Below are 26108 nucleotides of genomic sequence, written 5' to 3'. Positions count from 1 at the left end.
AGAGAGAGAGAGGAGAGAGAGAGAGAGAGAGAGAGAGAGAGAGAGAGAGAGAGAGAGAGAGAGAGAGAGAGAGAGAGAGAGAGAGAGAGAGAGAGAGAGAGAGGAGAGAGAGAGAGAGAGAGAGAGAGAGAGAGAGAGAGAGAGAGAGAGAGAGAGAGAGAGAGAGAGAGAGAGAGAGAGAGAGGGGGGGGGGGGGGACCGGTCAGTAGGCAGAACAACCAGCGAGCAACAAGGAGCCACAACAGGGGTCCCCGCGGGCCAGCGAGCAACAAGGAGCCACAACAGGGGTCCCCGCGGGCCAGCGAGCAACAAGGAGCCACAACAGGGGTCCCCGCGGGCCAGCGAGCAACAAGGAGCCACAACAGAGGTCCCCGCGGGCCAGCGAGCAACAAGGAGCCACAACAGGGGTCCCCGCGGGCCAGCGAGCAACAAGGAGCCACAACAGGGGTCCCCGCGGGCCAGCGAGCAACAAGGAGCCACAACAGGGGGTCCCCGCGGGCCAGCGAGCAAGCAACAAATGTCACCCGTATTATCAGGGACGTGGTCCTCTTCAAGTCCACCTGATGATGCATTTTTATCATACAAACAATTTGAAGGCAAAAAAATTGTTGCAAAGGAGTCACATTGCTCATTTAAAAAAAAAACATTTCAAATAGTCTTGTTGATTAATTATCATTTACATAAATGATACATAACCTACGTGACTGATGAAGGCTTCTCGCGTGAATACATATCAACCACCATCACCATACGCATCAACCACCACTATTTCTAACAACCATCATCATACCTAACAACTGCCGGCTTCCTGTCCCCGTCTACGACAGAGAGAGACGGTCGCCGTCAGGTAAATTCAGGCAATTATTACAAAAAAAAAATACAAGTGTTGCCCTCTATACAACATGGCAAACGTCGAAGCGATTGTAATATTTATGTATGAAATATCTACATAAATCTTATAATTATACACAATATTTTGAAAACCAATAATAAATGGGACGGTACGCCCAGAGAAGTATTAATTAATTTAAGACAATTTTTTTAAGAGAAAATGGAGCTTTGATTGGGTTGACTATTTTAGAACTGCTCAAAATAGCTAGCTAGCATGCTTGCTTGCTTGCTTACACACACACACACACACACACACTTAATGAAACAGACAGAGAGAAAGATCTAGGAGTTGATATCACACCAAACCTGTCTCCTGAAGCCCACATAAAGAGAATAACGTCTGCGGCATATGCGAGGCTGGCTAACATCAGAACGGCGTTCAGGAACCTGTGTAAGGAATCATTCAGAATCTTGTACACCACATATGTAAGACCAATCCTGGAGTATGCGGCCCCAGCATGGAGCCCGTACCTTGTCAAGCACAAGACGAAGCTGGAAAAAGTCCAAAGGACTACTAGACTAGTCCCAGAACTAAGAGGCATGAATTATGAGGAAAGGCTGCGGGAAATGCACCTTACGACACTGGAAGACAGAAGAGTAAGGGGGGACATGATCACAACCTACAAAATCCTCAGGGGAATCGACCGGGTAAACAAGGATGAACTATTCAACACTGGAGGGACGCGAACAAGGGGACACAGGTGGAAGCTGAGTACCCAAATGAGGCACAAAGACAATAGAAAGAATTTTTCAGTGTCAGAGTAGTTAACAGATAGAATGCATTAGGCAGTGATGTGGTGTAGGCTGACTCCATACACAGTTTCAAATGTAGATATGATAGAGCCCAGTAGGCTCAGGAATCTGTACACCACTTGATTGACAGTTGAGAGGCGGGACCAAAGAGTCAGAGCTCAACCCCCGCAAGTACAACTAGGTGAGTACACAATGCAAACATTTAAATACGCGGGAAACGGATACCAAAAGCCACTGGAAGTTTCAAGGCGTCACATGAGAAAGATTACCCTGTCGCCCCTAACACTCTCATCCTTGATTGTACTCAGTTCTCCAGGACATAACCTTGTCGTGCTTGTGCCTCAAACTAGGCACAGATATAATTAAATAATTATGGAGCCGGAATTCATTTCCTGTTGATTTCTACCTATTTTGGCTTCCGAATACATCAGAGAACTAACGAGTCAGTCAAAGCATGTGCTCGTAAAGAGGGAGTTGATTACCATCAGCAATATACAGAGAACTACAACAAAATTTAGTGGATCTGAGGCAAAGTGACATTCAGACTAATTATTTTATCATCATACTATTATGCGGAATAAGCCACATCTTTGGGTCAACCAGTAAAGTCAGCAGAAATCTAGACGTTATCACTGCTAGGCTTAGTCTAGCAGTGGTAACTGCTGGGCTAAGATGCATCCCCACAGCGCTGGATGGGGGGAGGGGGGGCACCGCCGCCCGCTGGATGGGTGTGACGGGCGTTCACCTTCTGGGGCTCGTGCGGCCCAAGCTCTGCTTCAGGAGGCTGGGGTCGTTCTTGCCCTTGCTAGGGTGGTTCTTCTCCGGCCCCGACCACGGCGGTCTCCGGGTTTGGAGTCCCTGTGCCTTCTTTTACCAACTTCGAGGTTAACTCCGGAGCAGGAGCCCCTGGGGCAGTTCGCTGTTGCCTTCAACCTCTTTCTAACAGTTCCTGCGGCGGCGCTGGAACCAATCGTATTGGCGTTTGCCTTTCCATTGGAGACTTTCGTTGCCGTGGAGAGGGGGGGACCTGCTGCATCTGGTTGATGGGGTTCTGGGAGTTGTTCTACTCCCCAAGCCCGACCCGAGACCAGGCTTGACTTGTGAGAGTTTGGTCCACCAGGCTGTTGCTTGGAGCGGCCCGCAGGCCCAGGGGGGGGGGGCACTCGTGCACTCTTCTTGCGAGGAGTGCACGAGTGACAGCTTCTACCCAGATTCAACCTACCCTGGTATTGCGCCCTAAAGACCGACAACCAGTGCACAACTCCATAGTCTCCTGAGACTGATGTCTGCCTACTACTACTACTATGTAAATAGTTTATCTAATTGTTACTTACACAGTTAAACGAATTTAGGGCTCAGTTCCCGAGGCCCATTACGTGCCTCTGTAACCTTCTCTATTACTCACGGGACGGGCATGGGGTGCATAATGATGATAAATGTGTTGTACCTAATACCCAGTGGTGCGTATGTTCATAAAATATTAAAATTTTCAAACATCTTCTCTTATGGAACGATAAAAGTTAATTGGGATTTTTGACTCGAGACAAACTAACAAATTTTACCACACCAAACCTAGCCTAGCCTAGCTGCTAGTAATTAAAGTTTTTAATATAATATATTAATATCATTATGAATGAACCAATTTGGAGTTCAATATTTAAAAAACGAAAATTGCTGTCATGCAAATCGAGCCGTGCTTACTAGGCCAAGTAGCGTGCTCCTGTGGCTATTCTGTACGACATAACTACACTCGGGTAACCATACACACCATTCTGGGAACGCTCGTATGCTCGCCATTTCCACTCAAATAATCATACTATAATAGTGGAAATAAGCACACACACAACTCCCCACCCCGCCCCAGATGGCAGGAGTGACCTTGGGAGGAGACGACCAACACAAGACCCAGTGTTACTTGTCACGTTCCCTGAGGTAAGAGGCGGGAAGTGTTTGTCCAGGAAGGGACATGTTGCAGCACTCTGCATGTTGCTCCAGCGTCCCGGACGCCTAGTGGGCCACCCAACACATGCGGCCCCTCCTCGGGTCACCAGCTCTTTATACCTGTCTGCAAACTACAGTGCCTGGCCCTTCCCCTTCTCTCACCACACACGTCCATTATTTTGTAATCACAACAACTGCGGGGTTTTGATTAAAATTTAAGCACCATGTGATTGACGTTCTCTGAGCAGCAGCGTCGACATGTTAGGTGGGTTGGTCAGGTTCGTATGCTTTTGATTACTAAGAAGCATACAGAAAACATAAGCAGAAAATCATTGTATTTTTTTTAGTGTCAGTGACGGCCTGCCGGCTCCGACGGCCTGCCGGCTCCGACGGCCTGCCGGCTCCGACGGCCTGCCGGCTCCGACGGCCTGCCGGCTCCATCGTATCCAAAAGATCCCTTAAGAAACAATAATACGCCAGTGGTAGGTAAGTTTAGGCAAGTCTGGATATTTTAAGAAATGTTGGTGGTGCTGATAAAGAGAAGCGATGACGCTACACAATTCAACTTAGAGTGGGAGGAGGCGGGTACTTTCTGGACCCTAATGGCAGCTTCTGAGAGGAAGCAGGTCTAGGTTCTGCCTTTTCTCCACCTCTTCTTGCTTTCGGCCAGCATGTCTCAACTTGGAATAAGTTGTGATCCCAGTAACATGTGACCTCCCTAATTAATTCATCATTGTCGGAATGGTGGCACCCGGCATCGCTTCTCTCTAAAGTGACGGTTTAAACAAAACAAACCTAACCTAACTAAAATAACAGAAAATTGTGCCTTTATATAGTGTAGACACGACGTCTATGACGTCATAGATTTAATATCAGCCTAGGTTTTGGATGCTTCTTGAGATGGTCGTCAGGAGCTGTTTCCTTTTGCTGAAATTTCATTTCCTGCCCGAAACGCTTCGCGTACTAGTGGCAGTACAAGAATGTAACAACTCTTGTATACATCTCAAAAAAATATATATATATAAGTACACATCATAAGCTCCATCCATAAATGAAAATAACAAAAAAGAAAGAAAGAAAGAAAGAAGAAATTATTATTAAAGTGTATAACTATTTCAAGAAATACATCAGCAAACAGTGACGTTTAACTGAGTTTACCCTCCAGTGTGGTAGCCCGGGCGACGCATTTTCTTTGGTTATCGAGCGGCCTGGGGCCAGATTCACGAAAGCACTTACGCAAGCACTTACGAACCTGTACATCTTTTCTCAATCTTTGGCGGCTATGTTTACAATTATTAAACAGTTAATGAGCTCCGAAGCACCAGGAGGCTGTTTATAACAATAACAACAGTTGATTGGCAAGTTTTCATGCTTGTAAACTGTTTAATAAATGTAACCACAGCCGTCAAAGATTGAGGAAAGATGTACACGTTCGTAAGTGCTTGCGTAACCGCTTCGTGAATCTGGCCCATGGTATACGTTTTCCGGTAATTTTGACTGAATTTCTGCATACCGGAAGTTATAAGATCAATATCTCAATGACTACATGAACTTACACTTGAAACATGGCGGGATTTGCCAGGGAAAAAACCTCTGTTGGATCCCTTATAATAAAAGTCCGCTCACGCCGTACCTTATGTAGCTTCCAGGGATCAACAGCCCCGTGGCCCGGTCTCCGACCAGGCCTCTCGGTTGGTCATCTGGCCAACCAGGCTGATGGACGCGGCTGCTCGCTGCCTGACGTATGAATCGCAGCCTGGTTGATCAGGTATTTATGGTAAAAATTTTCCACACTTTATGATGTCTGATGTTTTGATGATGATGTGATGCCAAAGATTTTCAAAGATTTACTCATCAATGCTGTCTAAAATAATTAGAAGAGCCAAAATAAAATACTTCGAAAATAAATTTACCCAAATTAAGGGCAACATTAAGAAACTATTTCTCAAATATTAGGATCAAAACAGATTTTGAATAAAAAACCAATACTATCCAATGATGATGGTGTGCTTTCAGCCTCTGACACTGCTATTGAATTCAATAGGTTCTTCTCATCCATTGGGACATCCCTTGCTCACGATATTCCATCCTCCCTAACTAATGGACTACCTTACAGATAACTATCCAGAGTCTCTGTACCTAACTCCCACTAATCCCACTGATGTTAATGAGGTAATCTTTTCCCTTAAAACAAAGTCAAGTGCCCTTGCTGAGATGCCATCTCTAATTTACAAAAAAAGCCTCCAGATTTTTAGCTCCTGCCATTGTATTGCTCTTCAACAAATCACTTTAACTCCAAACCTTTCCGGATATTCTAAAAAAAAGAGAGAGAGAGAGAGAGAGTAACCCCAGACCATAAATGTGGTGATCTCACTGATGTTAACAATTTCAGACCTATATCAATTCTGCCAACCTTGTCAAAAATATTTGAAAACTAATCTACAAGCAGCTTTACTCTTATCTAGCCAAACACAATATACTTAGCTCTTGCCAATATGGCTTCAGACCCAAAAAAGCACTAACGATGCACTGACTAGTAGGATTAACTTGATACATGCAGCTCTTGATAAAAATGAGTTCCCTATTGGGTTATTTGTGGACCTACGTAAGGCTTTTGACACTGTCAACCACCAAAACCTTCTTCTTAAATTACATCATTATGGAGTCAGAGGTCACTCCCTGCAATACCTTCAGTCTTACCTTACTGACAGGCTCCAGTATGTTTATGTGAATAATTCCATTTCTGATACCCTACCCATCAACATTGGTGTTTCACAGGGCAGCATACTTGGCCCTCTCCTCTTTCTCATCTACATTAATGATCTTCCAAATGCCTCTCAACACCTCAAACCAATCTTATTTGCTGACGACACAACCTTCATTTACTCCAGTCCTGACCCTCTTGCTCTAAATGTCACAGTGAATACTGAACTAAATAAAGTCCATCTTTGGCTAACTGCTAACAAAGTCACCCTTAACATCGACAATACTTTATATATTTTGTTTGGTAATAAATCCTCAAATCAAATTAATCTAAGAATAAACAATATCCAAATTCGTAACAAAGTAGATGGTAAATTCCTTGATGTCCTCATCGATAACAAGCTGAATGTCTCGGGACCCATTCTAAATATAGCAAAAAAGTTTCTAAAACTGTTGGCATTTTTTCTAGGATCAGATATTATGTACCCCGCCCTGCCCTGGTGTCGCTCTATTACTCTCTCATCTACCCTTATCTCAACTATGGTATTTGTGCTTGGGGTTCTACTACCCAAAATCATCTACGTCCTCTAATTACTCAACACAAAGCTTCTATTAGAACAATATCTAAATCTGGCCCCAGACAGCACTCGGTACCCTTACTCAAATCTTTGAATATGTTATATTAAGTTACTGCACATCATCTCATGTGAACTCTATATATTTAAAACTCTGAACTGTAATGTCAATCCTGACCTTAAACGCTTCATAGAAAGTTGTAACAGACCCCATGGGCACCACACCAGAAACAAATACCTATTTGATATTCCAAGAGTGCTACTCAAGCAAACTAGAAATGCTATACAAATCACGGGACCCAGAATGTGAAATGACCTTCCAAATCATGTCAAAGGCTGTACCTCTCTCAATCAGTTTAAGAGGAAAAACTAAATACTACCTAATAAACTCCATGTAACCTACCTTACCCTCCACTAAGTGTCAACCAATGACTTGCTATTTTCAAACAATACTGTTTGCTGACCAAGTTGTATAACTGCTGATTTCTGCCATGTTTCCCTCCCCATCCCCTTCTCAACATAATTTATACTTTAATCTCAATTAGTATTAAGCTTTAGTCTAAGTGGTTTTTTTTCCCCACATCTTGCCCGAAACGTTGTGCGTATTAGTGGATTTAGGTATTGTATGTACTGGCTCTGTCTATAAATCCAACATTATGTTTGTAACTCATCTACTATGTGTGTACTTTTACCTGAATAAACATTTTGATTTTGATGTCATCGCTGAGGTAGATTTTTTCTTCCAATCTCCTGCCACATAATATTTTTTTATGTCGGTGACAGGAAGAGTGAGTGCGTGAGTGAGCGTATATGTATGTACACTTTAGGCTTACATCGAGGCCCCCCCAAGGTCGAACCACAGTACAGGCCGTCCCCACAGGAGGCAGCCCCACAACAACAACTGCCAAGCGCCTGGCTACCTATTTACCGTAAGATGAACAGCCGCATTAGATGAACGGAAACTTTTCCAGCCATTTCTGTCCCGCCCGGGAATTTTACGTTGAGAATTTTCCAGTCTGTCGACGCCACAGTGACTGAGACTGTAACAGATCAGGACGCGGAGGTTGCCCGAAAATATACTTATATATATATATATATATATATATATATATATATATATATATATATATATATATATATATATATATATATATATATTTATTTATTTATTTATTTGTAGTCATTATGTTTCTTATCAGGTCATCGTTATTTGTGAAAATAAGGTCTAGTGTGTTTTCTTTCCTACTTGGTTCTACCCTTTGCTGAACCACACTGAAGCACCCGCATGGCGACACTGAAGCACCCGCATGGCGACACTGAAGCACCCGCATGGCGACACTGAAGCACCCGCATGTCGACACTGAAGCACCCGCATGGCGACACTGAAGCACCCTCATGGCGACACTGAAGCACCCGCATGGCGACACTGAAGCATACACATAACGCCACATAACGGAGTAGAGTTTAAGGCCTGTGAAAAGTCTATGTACGTCATTGCTACTCTTGAAATATACCTAACCTGCTTGATGGGGTTCTGGGAGTTCTTCTACTCCCCAAGCCCGGCCCGAGGCCAGGCTCGACTTGTGAGAGTTTGGTCCACCAGGCTGTTGCTCGGAGCGGCCCGCAGGCCCACATACCCACCACAGCCCGGTTGGTCCGGCACTCCTTGAAGAAAACTATCTAGCTTTCTCTTGGAGATGTCCACGGTTTTTCCGGCAATATTTCTGTGGAAACACTTTCCCCTGTATTTGGAATGGTTTGGAGTCCTTGTACCTTTTTATGCCAACTTCGAGGTTAACTCAGAAGCTGGAGCCCCTGGGAGAGTTAGATGTTGCCTTTAACCTCGTTCTGACAGTTCCTGCGACGGCGCTGGAACCAATCGTATTGGCGTTTGCCTTTGAATTGAAGACTTTTGGCGCCGTGGAGAGGGGGAACCTGCTGCTTGGGTGACAGCTTCTCCATATCAACCTACCCTGGCTTTGTGCCCTGGAGAGGCCACTCCAGAGCGCAACTCCATAATTTCCTATGACTGATGAACGCCTACTATTTCTCAAACCCAACCCATTCCTAACCAAAGAGAGAGATGAAATGTTGAGGTTTATAAACTGTGCGCACGAGGCGTGTGACGTCACTATGACGTTACAATGTTCATACCGGGGCAGGTTTTGGATCCTACTGCCTGGATGGTGCTCTGCTGAGACTGTGACGTCATCACACACCCAGCTTGTTTTATTTACGCGCTGGCCAATACTGGTAATTGTTTTATGGCGTCTTTACATCAACACACACACACACACACACACACACACACACACACACACACACACACACACACACACTGTGTGTGTGTGTGTGGCCCACAAATAGGCAAATAGGTGAGTACACTGGAACACATCACATGTTCCTCCAGCCACATCACAGCCCTCGCCGGCCAGCTGCATAATAATCACTGCATCTTGCCGCTGCTTGCTGGCAAGATGCAGTGCTCACAGCGCTTTCCGGTCAAAACATGCAAATCAGAGCGCCTGCAGGCACAGCACACAACTCACTGCTTGCCCGGATAACACCACAAACCACAGCGGCCGCCGGCACAATGCGGAGAGAACGACTCCCTGACCAATGTTGAAGAAGAGAGCGGTGGTGGAGGCAGGTGGGCGCCGAGGGTAATCTACCAATCAAGTTACCTGAGGTAGTGGGCTCCCCGACCTTGCTCCACCCCATGATGTGGGTCACGGCTCATGGCAAGGTCAACACCGCATCATCAATACACCAACTGCAGCATAGCCGTGGATAATTCTCGCCCCCTCCCCCCCCCCCCGACCCCGTCAGCAGGCCCTGCCTTCCAATACGCGCCGCCACACGCATCAACACACGGAATGTCAAGCACGCTGGTCAGCTGGCCGGGCGCGGGGGTGCTGCCCCCCCTTGCGTGCGTCCTTATGGGTTTAGGTGCTGGGGAGTCACGAAGGTAGGGGGGAGGAGCAACGAAGGGAGGGGGTGGCGCGTCACGAAGGGAGGGGGAGTAAAGGGAGCGGTGACACGAGAGAAGAGGAAGATGTAAACAATCGTTGCTTTAGCAGCGGTGACGACAGCAAGACGACGGCGACGACGACGCGGCGGCGGCGGAGGCGGCGGCGGCGGCAGCAGCAGCAGGACGACACTGCGCCCCCCCCCATACGACCCACATGCCACCCCTTCTCTCATGACGACCTTACACACCCTCACAAGTTACAGCCCCGCTCCTGTGCCAGGTAAGTCCACTACGGGCTCACCATAGCCCGTGCTACTTGGAACGTTTTGTTCCCAGTAGCTGAATCTTAAACAACAAACCCTCACCACTACCCCATGTAGTGAGGATAGTTGTGAGTACAACGACCCTACACACCTTAAGGGAGACGGGAACACATCACAGAAGTAGCAAGGTTGTGAGTCACGACCCGCGGCGACAGTTACACACCCAAACAGGAATCGTGTACCGGGGTCCAGCGAGAGGTACACACAAGCAACACGGGACCTTGTACAGGGGTCCAACGCCAGGTACAGCTATGCACAAGCAACAAGAGGCCGTGTACGAGGGTCCAGCGCCAGATACAGCTATGCACAAGCAACAAGGGGCTGTATACGAGGGTCCAGCGCCAGATACAGCTATGCACAAGCAACAAGAGGCCGTATACGAGGGTCCAGCGCCAGATACAGCTATGCACAAGCAACAAGAGGCCGTGTACGGGGTCCAGCGCCAGATACAGCTATGCACAAGCAACAAGAGGCCGTGTACGAGGGTCCAGCGCCAGATACAGCTATGCACAAGCAACAAGAGGCCGTGTACGGGGTCCAGCGCCAGATACAGCTATGCACAAGCAACAAGGGGCCGTATACGAGGGTCCAGCGCCAAATACAGTTATGCACAAGCAACAAGAGGCCGTGTACGGGGTCCAGCGCCAGGTACAGCTATGCACAAGCAACAAGGGACCTCAACTGGGAAGAAACCTTGAATAAATGGAGAGCAAAAACTTGGACAAGCTGACTTCTCTCTCAACACACTCCCGCAGCAGCAACACTTACCCTGTCCCTCGTGCCTTGTACCTGGTTCCTTCTGTCTTATACCTTGTCCCTCGTGCCTTGTACCTGGTTCCTTCTGTCTTATACCCTGTCCCTCGTACCTTGTACCTGGTTCCTACTGTCTTATACCTTGTCCCTCGTGCCTTGTACCTGGTTCCTACTGTCTTATACCTTGTCCCTCGTGCCTTGTACCTGGTTCCTTCTGTCTTATACCTTGTCCCTCGTGCCTTGTACCTGGTTCCTTCTGTCTTATACCTTGTCCCTCGTGCCTTGTACCTGGTTCCTTCTGTCTTATACCTTATCCCTCGTACCTTGTAGCTGGTTCCTCGTGTAGCTACCTTGATAACGTTACGTTCGGATAAGACGGGTAACTGTGCCAGGCCTAGCAAGCAACACCAGGCGGCTGTTTATACTAATCATTCTTACTTCGTTATTTGTGGGTCAATTTCTATGTAAACCTAGCGAATGTATATAGTATGCCGAAGGTAGACAAGACAATGCCTGCCCGTCTCTTGGTTTACTCTCACGCCAACTAATAGGTCGTGTAAAGTTACTGTAAACCATTCAGTGAGAAGATGAGGAGCAGCTCAGGTGTAGATTTACTCAAAGACATAAGCCTCCTACACACACTCCAGGTACTACACACACACTTGTATACCACATGTAAGACCAATCCTGGAGTATGCGGCTCCAGCATGGAGCCCATACCTTGTCAAGCACACGACGACGCTTGAAAAAGTTCAGAGGTAAGCCACTAGGCTAGTCCCAGAACTAAGAGGCATGAGTTACAAGGAAAGGCTGCGTAAAATGCACCTCACGACACTGGAAGACAGAAGAGTAAGGGGAGACATGATCACTACCTACAAAATTCTCAGAGGAATTGACAGGGTAGATAAAGTTACTCTGTTTAACACGGGTGGTACGCGAACAAGGGGACACGGGGGAGACCTGAGTACCCAAATGAGCCACAGGGACGTTAGAAAGAACTTTTCAGTGTCAGAGTAGTTAACGGGTGGAATGCACTAGGAAGTGATGTGGTGGAGGCTGACTCCATACACAGTTTCAAATGTAGATATGATAGAGCCCATTAGGCTCAGAAATCTATACATCAGTTGATTGACAGTTGAGAGGTGGGACCAAAGAGCCAGAGCTCAACCCCCGCAAGTTCTACTAGGTGAGCACACGCGCGCGCACACACACACTCCAGGTACTCTAGTCTGCTACACTTCATCAATAACTAGTGTGTAGCGGTACTCCAGGGTTCCGGATGGACACGTTAACACTGTGAAAGGACTTACCTTGAGTGCAGCGACGGACGCTAAACGCTCTATCCTGGAGCGACGTAGTGACGGTGGTGGCGACTGACTGACGACAGGCTCTAGCCCTATCCTCGACAGGTGTATCAAAACACAGTAGGTAACTATCCTCTACGACGGACTGTAGACACCAAACGTATAGTCGACCAATATATCACCGGACGTTACCCACTAGGTTTGACCGTCGTATCGTCAGACGCTAGGCACTATGGACGGACACGAGCCCTATCGTCGAGCGATGTATGGACGGACAGAGGCACCAACGTACACAGTCATGCACAGTACGAGCACTGAGCAGCACCGGTGTGTGAGAGAGGATCTGCGCACACGAGTCAGCTGAGCAGAGATGGGTCGTCCCACGCGGCCAGTAGCACCAGACGGAGCGACCTCTCACCACCACATGCTCCCTCACTCTGTCCTGCCCTCCACACATGTCGTCCCCCAGAACCTTGTCTCCCCCCCCCACGCCCCCGCTACCCTCCCTAACAACCTTCCCCCACCCGCAGCTATCCTCCCTCCACACCTATCCCCACCATACCATCCCACCAACCCCCCAAACTCTGCCCCAACACCCAATCACCTTCATAATACCCCCCTCCTCACACCCCCGGGGAACACCACCACCACCCACCCCTCCGCCAATATTTACATGACGTCAGTATGTGTCTTGCCTGGCCCCTCCAATGAAGGTTTATCAAACATTAATTCAGTACATCATTGTTCTGCCGGCGAAATTACCCAAGGAAAACAGGAAGGCAAGATTTGTGCTTGCGCCAGGACCAAATGTCAGCCAGACGTTCCCGAAGGGAAGGGCGAGTTGCAGCTCTTGGGCCCCGGCTTAAAGTCGGCGTTTGCCTATTACAATGTGTGTATTCACTTATTTGTGTCTGCATGATCGCGCTTTTAGCTTGAGGACCCCACCATTCCACCAGCCGGTTGTATAATGACTGCCGATCTATTTTCTCTATATAATCTACTAGGTCAGCTACTGACCAGCCCCAGAATGCAACCCACTACAGCTGTCTAACTCCAGGATATATTTTTACTGCTACGTCAACAAGGTGAATGGAAATATTGCCCAAACGCTTCTGTCCGGGGATCGAACCCACGTTCATCTTTTATGAATCGACAACATAGACCAGTGTGCTACAAACCCTTTGTGGGTGTACTCACCTAATTGTGCTTACGGGGGTTGAACTTCGATTCATTGGTCCAGTCTCTCAACTGCCAATCAACTGCTGTACACTTTAAACCTGACATTCCTTTCGTGATTATAGTTATTATGTTGACCAACCTTGCATATGCCTTTTGATGTGGGCTTCGGGGGCCAGGTTAGGTGTGATATCAAACGCAGATCTCTCTCTTCCGATTCTTTAAGTCTTTCATCTCCTGTTTGGTACCTTGTGTCAGACCTTCTGCTTCCTTCACCTAGTTTCATTACTTTGCATATACTTTTATTAAGCTCAAGTAGCCATGCGTTGAACCATTCATTCACTTTTTCTTGGTCATCTTGTAGTCTGTTGCTTCCTTCTTATCTTAATCCTTCTCGCGATTTTTGCATCAGCAAACATTAAGGGGAGTGTATTCCTTCTGAAAAATGAATTACATATATGATAAACAGGATAGATCTTAGTACTAAACCCTGTGGGACTCCGCTGGTGACATCTCGCCACTCTGAAATCTCATTCCTCACATTAACTTGCTGACTTCTGTTCCTTAGATACTCCTTTATCCACTAAGGCACCTTCCCTGTCACTCCCGCCTGCTTCTCCAACCTATGAAGTAGTAGTCTCTAATGAGGTAGTGTCAAAAACTTTCTGGCAATCTAAAAATATGCCGTCCGTCTGCCATCTCTATCATAGATTGTGTTTAAACGTGCGAGGCAAGATTAATCATCCATGAATCCATGTTGGAGGTGTGTTACAAAGTCCCTTCTCTCCAGACGTGCTACTTTTTTTTTACACTCTTTTTCATAACCTTGATGGTAAGCAAATTAAAGCACTGGCCTGTAGTAAGGAACTATCTCTTTATAGTTTTCCTTTGATATGCCAGCCTTTTGCTTTCTGGTGCCTTCCTTGAATAGGGTGCTCCTACTTCCACCAGAGACTAATGTGTGTGTACACTATGATCGCTCCTTCCCATGAGGCTCTCCCCTTGTGTCAGACTCACAGTGAATATCAGCTCAATCTAGTCGGCTCGCTTTTTACCTTTCATTCTTGTAGGTCCCTGGGATATATTGCTTAAAAAGCTTCTTGTTGTCACATCCAACAGTTTGGCTCTCCATGTATCTGTGCCGCTGCCTTATTTCCTCCTTTATGGAGTGGTGTTATCTCTGCTGTTTTCAGTATGTCAGGGATAACGCCCCAATATCTAGGCTCGGTCTCCAAAGAATGTGAAGGGCCTGCGATAGTGGTTATTTACAGTTTTTGGTGAATATAGTTTCGAGAATCAGGTGTGAGCCTGGTGCAGAGTGCATAGGCATACTGTCTATGGCTTCTTCAAAATCCAGTGGGGATTGTGTGTGTGTGTATTCACCTAGTTGTATTCACCTAGTTGTGTTTGCGGGGGTTGAGCTTTGCTCTTTCGGCCCGCCTCTCAACTGTCAATCAACTGTTTTACTAACTACTTTTGTTTTTCCACACCACACACACACACACCCCAGGAAGCAGCCCGTGACAGCTGACTAACTCCCAGGTACCTATTTACTGCTAGGTAACAGGGGCATTCAGGGTGAAAGAAACTTTGCCCATTTGTTTCTGCCTCGTGCGGGAATCGAACCCGCGCCACAGAATTACGAGCCCTGCGCGCTATCCACCAGGCTACGAGGCACACACGAGGTGTGTGTGTCTGTGTCCGTGCGCGCGCGCGCAGACGGGTGTACTCACCTAGTTGTGCTTGCGGGGGTTGAGTTCTGGCTCGTTGGTCCCGCCTTGTGTGTGTGTGTGTGTGTGTGTGTGTGTGTGTATATATATGCACATGTGCTCCAGTTTGTATATATTACAGAGGGGTTTGCAGGAACACGACGGATCGAGCGTTGACACTACTGACTGGAGCCTGGCCTGAGTTACTGGAAGGTGGCACTTTATCCCATGTCTGGAATGCGTCAGCTGATACAACTGCTGGAATGAGTCAGCTGTAGTTATGGATTGGGAGAGCAAAACGGGCTTCACAAACACTTAAAATCGAGCCGCTAATGTTGGGTATGATTCTGGAGACAGCACCACACAGCCGAGACATTTTAACCAAATACAGGGGGACATTTTAACCAATTACAGGGACATTTTGACCAATTTCAGGGACATTTTGACCAATTACAGACACACATTTAGTACTTCATCTCATTGGCTTACGATTCAGTGACAAAAATAGCCTTATTTTAATAACACTTATACAGAAAATCAGAACAAGGCAGGCAACATATATTTCATGTTAGAGAATCCGGAGGGTGGACGTAATAAAGCTGCTGCATCGTCCAACATGAACACGTCCAACACGAACACGTCCAACATGAACACGTCCAACATGAACACGTCCAACACGAACACGTCCAACACGAACACGTCCAACACGAACACGTCCAACATGAACACGTCCAACACGAACACGTCCAACACGAACACGTCCAACACGAACACGTCCAACACGAACACGTCCAACAAAGGTAACAAATAGATTTGTTTTACCTGGAGAGAGAGAGAAAGAGACAGGGTCCGTAGACAGCAATGGTTCCTGTCTACTTGAAGTTATTGCAGTCTAATGTTTCCTATGTTTAATACATATATTTGAAACTGGGCGAGTTTGACTTGTACATCCCCCCAATAACGCGGCTGAAGAACCGATGACCAAACCACTCACCAGAAGATGGAGAAAACCACGATGTTTCGGTCCGTCTTGGACCATTATCACAATCGACTTGTTAATGGTCCGGGACGGACACAAACGTCGTCGTCTCCTCGTTTTCTGGTGTGGGGTTTGGTCATCATCTTGTCTTTTCTTGTAATGATCATTACACGAGTTGGGGATATGTGTGAAGAATGTTGTGGAGGTGACCTTGGGGGGGAGGAGGAGGAGGAGGCCCCTGGAGGCCTTCCTCATGCACCAGGCACTGGTGGTGGTGGTGGTGGTGGTGGTGGTGGTGGTGGTAGTGCTAGTGGTGGTGCTAGTGGTGGTGCTAGTGGTGGTGGTGGTGGTGGTGCTAGTGGTGGTGCTAGTGGTGGTGCTAGTGGTGGTGCTAGTGGTGGTGCTAGTGGTGGTGCTGGTGGTGGTGGTGCTAATGGTGGTGCTGGTGGTGGTGCTAGTGGTGGTGGTGGTGGTGGTGGTGGTGGTGGTGGTGGTGGTGCTAGTGGTGGTGCTGGTGGTGGTGCTAGTGGTGGTGGTGGTGGGGCAGGAGAGGCGTGGGCTGGAGGGAGAAGGTTGTCTCGTGTGTGGGGGAAACATTGTAAGTTCAGTAGACCATTGTACCTTTTTGTAGGGCATGTTACGATACCTGGTGGTGATTATTTATACAAGTAAGGAACTGTGAATGTCTGAGGCCCCCTGTGAGTTATTTCACTATTATAGTTGGCAGCTGGCATAGCTTACAAGAATCTTATTAATCTGTGTAGATTTTCTTTCGGTCCTGCTTAACCTGGACCAATTACGTGCACCATTATTATTTGATAATTATATCTGATAACACATGATACTGGTGGTATTTTACTCAGCTGTAATTCATTCCAGATTTTAATTTATACAGTAGATTCTTCAGCATATGCTGATTTGAGGGAGGGGGGGGGGAGCAGGCTTATTTTGGAGAGGACTGGGGAAGGTTTGGCAGCAGCAGCAGGCAGTAGTCCAGACTCTCAAAAGCTGGTGTGGCGTCTAAATTAAAGGAAAAGCTTTTAACATGAATTTCACAATTTCCAACACACAAAAGTGTTGCGCAGTAAAACATACATAATGGATAATGTCATGAATGTCACCATAAAGACTGTGAACTTTATACAAGCAACAAGTCTTAACCAGAGACGGTTGAAGGGCTTCTTGCACCACCATGAGCGCCCCTCGAGCAGTGCTACATCACAGTGATGGTGGAGGTAGTCAGGGAGGGTTATACTCAAGTGCTCTTATGACCTGTGTGGCGAGATACACAGTTCCCTGCAACAGAAAGGGTAGCGTATGCATGAGGTTACCATGAGGTGCTTCCGGGGCTTAGCGTCCCCGCGGCCCGGTCGTCGACCAGACCTCCTTGGCCTGGGAATCTTGAGGTTATCTTGAGATGATTTCGGGGCTTTTTAGTGTCCCCGCGGCCCGGTCCTCGACCAGGCCTCCACCCCCAGGAAGCAGCCCGTGACAGCTGACTAACACCCAGGTACCTATTTTACTGCTAGGTAACAGGGGCATAGGGTGAAAGAAACTCTGCCCATTGTTTCTCGCCGGCGCCTGGGATCGAACCCAGGACCACAGGATCACAAATCCAGCGTGCTGTCCGCTCGGCCGACCGGCTCCCCCAAAGGGGAAGGGAAGAGGGGAAACGAAGGAATGAGGGAAGAGGGAATGAGAGGGAAAACTAATGAACGCGTTCGTGGTCTAACGTTCACGATTGACATCAGATCGACGAAATCACCTGAACACAATGATGTAATAATTCTATGAGAATTTTAAGGTTATTCGTGCCTTTGTGAGGAAATTCCACATCTTTTAAAAGGAAATTTACAGAGTAATCTTAAATATTTGTCCTACGTATACCCTACGTATTATGCTGATACCCATACAGAAAAATACTGCAGCAAGATTTTAAAATTATGGAACGAGTTTCACGATTGATTTTTTGCCTTTGAAATACCTTAAGAATGAGTAAGTTCTAAACATTTTTGGACGCCACGCTCTATCACTGTTACTGGATCACCAGAGGTTTTCAGCTAGAAATAATTGCGTTCCGATGTGATTCTGTTTTGAAGCTTTTTGAGTGTTGATATTGCCACATTTAATTGATATCTGGGACCAAAATAACCCAGAATCATGCGTTTTCCCTCAATGTTGTTTCAGATTCAGCTACCCGGAACAAAACGTTTCAAGTAGCACGGACTATGGTGAGCCCGTAGTGGACTTGTTTCCATCAATCATTACTGTCGTGTTTGGAAATAATGTTTTAACAGCTCTTGTCTGAAAGGAACATTACAAACTCTGTTTGGTTATCAACTTAGTGATGCACACCAGAGTTCAATCTCAAGGTTGCTGTAGTTAAGTCATTTGCTCCAAACTTACATACAATGTGTCACGCCACGAGATGTTAAGTATCAGGCTTCAGCAATAATAATAATAATAATAATAATAATAATTATTATTATTATTATTATTTTACGTCTTTTTCGAGAGTGGAAAGATTGTATTGTAAGATTGATTGTATTGAAAGATTGTACCTCTCTCTCCAGTATTGCTGCTGGAGAGAGAGGTCTTCCTTGTGCTTATGGAACTAAGCGAGAGTAAGCCGTGTGAACTTCTCGCTCCGGCCCGGGCCACCAACCCAGTATGTAATGAACACATATGTAAGGAGATGAGTCACAATAACGTGGCTAAAGTATGTTGACCAGACCACACACTAGAAGGTGAAGGGACGACGACGTTTCGGTCCGTCCTGGACCATTCTCAAGTCGATTGAGAATCGACTCAATCGACTTGAGAATGGTCCAGTACGGACCGAAACGTCGTCGTCCCTTCACCTTCTAGTGTGTGGTCTGGTCAACAAATGTAAGACTTGCTGTTGTCCAGAAATATGAGGAGGGGGAAATTAATACTAAGAGCAATTTAACATTTCATTAATAATAAAGATTTGTAAAAGAAAACGGGGAATTACGAATTATATACCAAAGTCGCAGCCAATATTCCAATTCCAGTCTACAGGAACGAATGGGTAAAACTGTACCAGAAACGTATTAATTAAGTTAATAATTCCCAATAACCACTTTGTCTGGGTACAGGACTACACTACAAGTCGCACACTTAACTTCTATTATTAACACACATCAAGTGACATACTAGGTAAACACACCTTGAGATGTTTACCTAGACACACAGGACGTGTCCTTAAACATGACACACTTTATGTATCACTTGAAAACCACTTCCTGACTACCTGATTCTACCACAATGAATTAAGTATTCCGCTGCCTTTTGAGCTACGTGTATAAACAGGTGAGTCAGCAACCCACAAAGATCCACAACTCCATTGGCATTTAAATCTCAGAGAGGGAAGTGAGTCGGTTCCCTCCCAACTCATAATGTCAATGAATTATTCGTAAAATGTTGATTTTTAATTATAATTATTTAATAACAATGCATCATGTATAACCCTATGGAATATTACCAACGAAAATATTTTTTTTTAATACTCTAGAGTTAATTGAAACTCAGGTTGCATTTGTCTGTTTAAATTCTGATGGAGACTTGGCCGGGCAGCGGTGCCACGTCTGGTGTCTGGATCACACGCTGCCACCTCTAACCCCCCCCCCCCCAGGAGAAGGTCAGATATGGGCTTAACAAAGACGTAACCCCCACACAGTTACTAACTCTTAAATTATGTTAATTACATTTGCATATCAGTTAACACAACTCAAAAACTCCTTCGAACTTATTATATGCCTCGTAAAACATTTCAGGTTAGAGATTACATTTATGTCTGTTCATTTTCCTTTACATTTACATAGGCATACATAATTTGTACAAGATATTACAAAATAATTACTTGCATTCAGTATGCAAATTAGCATGAATAATAATAATTAAAACACACATTCACCTTACAAATCCAATTCCACAAGATTAAAAAAGCCTACTCGTCAATTATTAAACACTTACTTTTACTTAGTTACTCCTAACTTCATTTGCATACTCAAGATGGCGAATGTAATGGCGATGAATGGATGCTGTAATTACTCTCTACTTGTATAATAAGCTTAAATTAATCTCGTATGTAAATGAACATAGACTTTCAAAATCAACGTGAACAGCCTAGTTCATAACACCTCCTAAGACCCCGGCGTCACGCACGGGACAAGCCCTATATAAAGTTCCATTCTGCTCAAATCTTGGCTTTATACTTTCACTAGTAGTGTCTAATATTCTATTAAGCACAACAAACCTCAAATACTTTAAAATCTTGTAAAGTTTCACTAGTTTCTTCACTAGTGCCTTCTCCAGGTATCCGGCAGATCATCACCTGTTTCTTGATTTCTCACCTCTCCGTTATACGATTGATTGATTGATTGATGAAGATTAAGCCACCCAAGAGGTGGCACGGGCATGAATAGCCCGTAAATACAGTCCGTTATACAGCGTACGTCTGGCTGTATAACGCCATGGTGTGTGTGCCCTTTATATCGAGGTAGAACAGTAGAGGGAGACGCCGCACTCCTCGCCAGAGCTCTTCACACTAATTGGTATAATTTGTTTCATGATCAATTTCCATCGCTTCCCCTCATATTTATTTGTATGAAGGTTTACATTTCTTTATTGTGGCCTTTCAAATGCACGAGGTTTGATTTGTTTATTTTGTTCAATTATCATGCACCTCATACCCATCCCGTGGGCGATGGAGGACCCCATAACTATCCCGTAGGTGGAGGTGGACTCCAAACCCATTCTGTAGGGGGTGGAGGACCCCCATACCCATCCAGTGGGCGGTGGAGGACCCCCAACCCATCTCTTAGGAGGTGGTGGTCCCCAAACCCATCCGGTGGGCGGTGGAGGACCCCCAACCCATCTCTTAGGGGGTGGTGGTCCCCAAACCCATCCGGTGGGCGGTGGTGGACCCCAAACCCATCTCTTAGGGGTTGGTGAACCCCAAACCCATCCCTTAGGGGGTGGTGAACCCCAAACCCATCCCTTAGGGGGTGGTGAACCCCAAACCCATCCCGTGAGCGGTAGAGGAAAAACATAAGAGACAAATAATGGGCTCAGAACTCATCCAGCCCAACTTCCTCTTCCTTGTAAATTATGGGTTCACAGGGAGAGGAAGAAAGGGTGGGCGGCACTAGACACTATCTCAGGATGAATTAGGCTACGCTAATGCGAATATGGCTAAGGCAAGATAGAATTAGGCTAGGCTAAGATGAATTAGACTAAAATTAATTAGGCTAGGCTAAGATGAATTAGGCCAGACTAAGATGAATTAGGCTAGAATAAGATGAATTAGGCTAGAATAAGATGAATTAGGCTAGGCTAAGATGACACGCGATATTGGGCTGAGTTTGGTCGACTAACAGTAACCTAGACTGGTTTAGGTTGGGATAGGTTAAACTAGTGTATTTAGTATATTTATTTAGTTTGGCTCCATCTGAACTGATGGACCCAAAACAGAAAACGGGACAGTACGTCACTTTCGCAAGCCGCTCCCATTTTCTAGCACGACAATTTGTGCCTTAAGTAACGCACACGATCGAAATCGACGTTCTTTATAGGAGGCCACGTTGGTTCAAAAGAGAACTCGACAAACGGCCAGAATACCTGATTATCCAGGTTGTGATTCATGCGTCAGGCTGCGAGCAGCCGCGTCCAACAGCCTGGTTGACCAGACGACCAAACGGGAAGCCTGTTCGGAGATTGGGCCGCGGCGCCGTAGTTCCCGGAACCTCCACAAGGTAGGAAGTCTAGTGTAACGTTTGGTTTAGTTTGTCCACACTTAATACATATAATATTCCGTGAAGGCTGATCCTACGTATCAACATTGTACTGCACAGTTTCTGAAGTTACGTTTTACTTGAAAAATCACGTTTTGAATCATATGACCACGTAAAATATGATAATTATGAGAAGTGCCAAGCCATTTATGCCTATATACTGCCTGTTATTATTATTATTATTATTATTATTATTATTATTATTATTATTATTATTATTATTATTTTATTGGTGTAGCATGGTTGGGGTAGTAAGAGCACGGTGCAGAAGATGGGCTGTTGCACAATGTCAACAAGTGGTTCCCCCCAACACACACACACGTATGCAAATGAGATCCTTCAGTGGTTGCTGGTCACTGATAGTATAACGTCATATATTACACACACACAACTGGCGTCTCTCTTAATGTCAACACGACGCGGCATCCCTCATTTTGTACTGGGCCAACTTTCTAGTTGACACACAAAACAGTTAACAGATTGATAGATGTAAGCAAAGAGTTTACCTATCTGATGTAAACTTGTTTACCCAGTGTTCATATGTGGTGTTTACCGTAAACACCAGCGATGAACACTGCACACCAACCTCTTGGACTAAGTTATCACAAGCCAGGACTCGGGAGTACAACATACTCCCACAATCCACTCCAGGTTATACTCTGGATATACCAGGAAGGTTAAAGCAGCTTTCCACTGGCGGCCTCAAATGAACATTGTTGACTCCGTCTATTTGCGTGTCTGCAACTACAGCGGCATGTAGACAAAAATAAAGGGAAATAACAATGTTTTGTTTGCCTGTGTTGGCACCAGCTGGCATGCCAGGAGGCTGTCTGCCACAGCCTGGAAGACGCCGGGTGTGTGTGTGTGTGTGTGTGTGTGTGTGTGTGTGTGTGTGTGTGTGTGTGTGTGTGTGTGTGTGTGTGTGTGGGTGTGTGGGTGTGTGTGTGTGGTAAACAAAAAAAAAATCTGGTCTACTGACGGCCATTGTGGTACCCTTGACTCGTAGCACAAGTTGGCTGCATTAATTGCATCGTGCCACGAGTTCAGACAGGAAATTATTGCCGTGTTCAAGTAAGTCTTCCAGTATTTCCTAGTTCCACGGTGTCTTACGTTAGGTGTAGTGTTCCTGTGTCCACACGGGCTGTCCGTATTGTCCAGCGGCCATATTGGTTTGTTAGTTATTGTCCAGACCACGAAGGCTAATGTCATGGTTTGACCGGAAACAGGAACCTTACCATTCTTAGTTTATATAAACTAAGGCCACGCTGGCGCCGTTATAAACTCCAGGTACAAACACACGGTAACAAAATATAAGGTAAATAAAAACTAGAGACAATCTATATCAAAATCTAAAATATAAGAAATATTACACTCAATCCTAAGAACAAGGGTTATGAAGGTTATGTAGCTTATATGGAGGCCTGGTCGAGGACCGGGCCGCGGGGGACATCGAACCCCGAAATCATGGCACGGTAACCGCATGTATTACAAGGTCCTTAATACAGGTGAGAGCGTTATCCTGGGTGATGCTCCCTCTACCCTGATCCGATCACTTGGGATGGACGGTAGAGCGACGGTCTCGCTTCATGCAGGTCGGCGTTCAATCCCCGACCGTCCAAGTGGTTAGGCACAATTCCTTCCGAACCCCCGTCCCATCCCAAATCCTTATCCTGACCCCTTCCAAGTGCTATATAGTCGTAATGGCTTGGCGCTTTCCCCCTGATAGTTCAATTCAATTCCCTCTACCCTGGTGTGTGTGTCGACGCTGTCACCACCCAACATCACGCCCGGGGCCTTTTACCTGCACTTATCAACCCAAATATATTAAGGGACGCCCTGGGTGTCGTTTTCAGAGGAATTACCCGGAGAAATTACTCATCCTCGTCGCTGTTCACTTCAGCGTTGACACCGGCGGAGATGGGATGTAAACAGGGAGAGATCGTGTTTTGTTTGGCGACACAAGCACCACGGGAGCTGCCGGCCACCTGACACTCCCGTAGCAAAAGTGTATTTACCAACACTTGTCATTAAGGGCGACGTCCCTTGTATTCCTTTATACAGTAGACGACCACTTCGGTAGCTAGTGAGTTGTCAGTCTTACGGCATGTTTAGTGGTAGCTTTTTCATCAGAGACTTTTTCATTTTATTTTCTATGACATTTTGTGGATTAGCTGCTCATGCTTAAGCCAGCTCACCTCAAGCCTAGCACAACACACCCCAGACCTCCTTCACTCAAGGTTAACATCATTCTCAACAACAACTGCAGTTGAACTCAGACTGCATTCATTATCTGTACCTGGACAACGGCAGCATTTCCCGGCACTGTGGGAGAGTACTCACACGGTACTTGAGAGTACTCACACGGTACTTGAGAGTACTCACACGGTACTTGAGAGTACCCACACGGTACTTGAGAGTACTCACAAGGTACTTGAGAGTACTCTCAAGCGCCACACACTCATAGTAGCCAGCTTCCTTTTCCAGCGCCTCAGCGTGACGATACAGAGGGGAAATGCACACTGCATTCAGGGTTCCTGCCCGCCGTCTGAGGAGCTGGAGGAACTCGACAACTTATGATAATCATCTTTGTACCCTTATATGTAACTCCTTTTTTATAACAAAGTTTAAATAAAACAAACATATATGTGTATACACAAAAGAATAGGGGTGGTAGGAGAAGAAAATATTAAAGTGTTCAGAGAGAATCCACAAGGTCTTCTTTGAATACTTCTTTTCTTCTTCTCCGAAGCTACGGGTCCTCCACATTTGCACCAGAAATGTGGTCCTCCACATTTGCACCAGGGTGCAGGGTACTTGCATGGAAATATATGTAACTAGTTCACCACAAATGTGAATTGCTTACATAAATGATCATTGGGTCCAGTACTTGAACCCACTGTGCAACACTGAAACCTTTCTGCAACTCACCAACAGGAGTTGGGCTGGACGGCAGAGCGACGGTCTCGCCTCATGCAGGTCAGCGTTCAATCCCCGACCGTTCAATCCAAGTGGTTAGGAACCATTCCTTCTCTCCCGTCCCGTCCCATCCCAAATCCTTATCTGACCGTTCCCAGTGCTATATAGACAATGAAATAAGACAAACGAAAAAGCCGATGAAATTACTAAATTTGCAACTGGTCATCCAGCGATCCATAAAACAACCCAGCCAAGAGAACATAAAAAACACATCACCATAAAACTCTCACACCTCAAAAAGCCCATCTATACCAGAGAGTAGCAGAAGCTTCGCCCTCTGCAATATGGTATCTTCAGGCCACCAAGTTAGATAGGTTAAATATCCCAAAAGGAATCCACAGGGAAATAGCAGTTCGAGTATAAAGACTACGTCTAGGTTACAGATGCAACTGGGAGATTGGTGACCCACGACAGAGGGAGTGTATCTTCTGCCAAACAATCACAGAAAAGTCACTACTTCACTATCTCCTGGAATGTGAAGCAACCAACGACCTTAGAAAAGCTTTAAGAGTCCCAGAATCTTGCAGTAAGCACCCTGAAGACATCAACACTGCCACTCTTCTGGTCAAAAAAAGGTGTCCAGCAGCTGGACACCTTCATAAACACTGTCAAGCAGTATCCTCCCCCCGCGAGAGCAGCCTGGCGATTAAATGCGCACACAGCACACACATTTACTAAAAAGAAAAAAAATCTTCCACTTACGGGCTATTCATGCCCGTGCCACCTCTTGGGTGGCTGAATCTTCATCAATCAGTCAATCACAAACGAAAGCGGCACATCTCCAGTGCCAGGTGAGTACGGCGGGCTCACCATAGCCCGTGCTGCTTGCAATTTTTCTTCCCAATCCTAAAACAACAACAAACAAAAGCATCTCGCGGGTCACAAGCACCTTCCCAGGTTCTCGTCTCAGAAACTTTCATACTTGATATATTGAATCAGGTGAGCGAAGGCACGCCATTAGCACGTGTCCCCACCACGACGTCACTGTCCCTGTCGCGTGTACACGAACACGGGGTCATTAGGCTTCACTGTCACGTGTTCACGAACACGGGGTCACCAGGCTTGACTATCCAGAAGGTAAGTGTCAACAGGTGGTGTCACTTGTATACATACCTGGCCCTGCTGCCGCCAGGTGTGGCGAGCACCTCGGAATACACACCTGTAAAATAAAAGAGTATTAGTAGGTAGATGTAGACACCTGGCACTACAAGAGGCCACCAATGGCCGCTCTTTCACAC

General features: G+C 46.1%; 1 protein-coding gene across 7 annotated transcripts in view; it reads right to left on the bottom strand.

Moving 5' to 3' along the window:
* Positions 1-26108, bottom strand: part of LOC123760611 (uncharacterized) — a 379154-nt gene that overhangs the window by 59532 nt on the left and 293514 nt on the right. Inside the window, exon 1 of one of the 7 annotated variants that reach the window (XM_069328335.1) lies at positions 25984-26004. The exons of 5 other annotated variants lie outside the window; for them this stretch is intronic. The gene's annotated coding sequence lies outside the window, so the exon portion shown is untranslated. Of the gene's footprint in view, positions 1-12220; positions 12642-25983; positions 26005-26108 lie in introns of those variants that run through there. One more of the 7 variants, XM_045746324.2, reaches the window with a different exon arrangement.

Source organism: Procambarus clarkii, chromosome 21 (genome assembly GCF_040958095.1).
Source record: "Procambarus clarkii isolate CNS0578487 chromosome 21, FALCON_Pclarkii_2.0, whole genome shotgun sequence".
NCBI classification, from domain to species: domain Eukaryota; kingdom Metazoa; phylum Arthropoda; class Malacostraca; order Decapoda; family Cambaridae; genus Procambarus; species Procambarus clarkii.
The sequence above is the reverse complement of the archived record's forward strand: the minus strand, read 5'-3'. Positions and strand labels throughout refer to the sequence as shown.